Source organism: Magnolia sinica, chromosome 2 (genome assembly GCF_029962835.1).
Source record: "Magnolia sinica isolate HGM2019 chromosome 2, MsV1, whole genome shotgun sequence".
NCBI classification, from domain to species: Eukaryota; Viridiplantae; Streptophyta; class Magnoliopsida; order Magnoliales; family Magnoliaceae; genus Magnolia; species Magnolia sinica.
The window spans coordinates 93,560,255-93,561,365 of NC_080574.1; the positions used below are offsets into that span (position 1 = coordinate 93,560,255).

Consider the following 1,111-nt stretch of genomic DNA (forward strand, 5'->3'; position numbering starts at 1 on the left):
GTACATGTATGCGTCTACTTGATACTCATGGCTAATAAAATGGTATTTTTATTTGTCGTTATCATTATCTTCTATTGTTGGGTTACATTTTTTACATGTAATTTTTTTTATAGGTTTATTACTATCATTTGCTGACCCCAAATAATGATGAAGATTATTGTTCTCATTATTCAATGGTTAGGTTCTTTTCTACTTACAAATAAGTAAAAACTGTAGGGAATTGTAGGGAATTTTCAATGAGAAGGAGAGAGAGAGAGAGAGAGAGAGAGAGAGAGAACTGTAGGGAATTTTCATCATCCATGGCAGCTATTGCAAAGAATGCAATCAGCTCCGACGATAAGTTTTTACGTGGTTCTGCTGTAATTTCTTCCACGGCTGCTAGTGGTTCTGTAGGTGTACAAAAATTACACCTCAAACAGAGTACCATCTGCTATAAGTTACTTCAAGGGTAAATGGTTTTACTCTAGCTATCTTAAAATCATGTAAATAGCAAGATGTTAATGCCAGAGTTACTCTTATTTGCAGGATCTGGTTTTGAGTGCTATAGGATCATCTGCTGAAGCTACACTGGCTGGTTCTCACCCCAAAGGTACTGTAAAAATTTTTTGATACCTTGATTGCTAAGTATACATTTGGGACTGATCTAGTTTCCGTTGTTGCAGGTTGGTATAGGTGTCACTTTAGGGGGAGTTAACCAGATAAGTTTATATTTTTCTTTTTGGTTGCATTTGAGTGTCTAATTACCTGCTTGCCTTCTATTCTATTCTCTTTTTTTTTTCTTTCTTTTAATTGTAATTCTCTTTAATTGTTTTAGATCAAGGGACGTCCTCGTATTCAAGGAACACTTTCAACATGACAATGATGGTAAGCTTAATCTAAATATCAACTTTATAATTAGAATTTGTGCTCTTTAATGTCTGCTTTTGAACTATAATTTTTTATATAATTGACACCTTTTATCTCGGAATATGATATACGAAGTAACATATGAACGCAATCCCCATCAAAATCCACACCTAGGGGAGCGCAAATAAGAGGATTGATCTTAACAGTATGGTCGTCATGCACAAAGACATAAAATGCTTACAATGAATGTTTATGAGTACTAGGT

At 34.3% G+C, this 1,111-nt stretch overlaps 1 long non-coding RNA gene across 1 annotated transcript; it reads left to right on the forward strand.

The window, feature by feature from the left end:
- The first annotated feature begins 279 nt into the window (after positions 1-279).
- On the forward strand, positions 280-796 carry LOC131229566 (uncharacterized). Its single transcript, XR_009163437.1, has 3 exons — positions 280-448; positions 526-589; positions 663-796. It is a non-coding gene; the product is annotated as an uncharacterized LOC131229566 (long non-coding RNA).
- Positions 797-1,111: the final 315 nt, after the last annotated feature.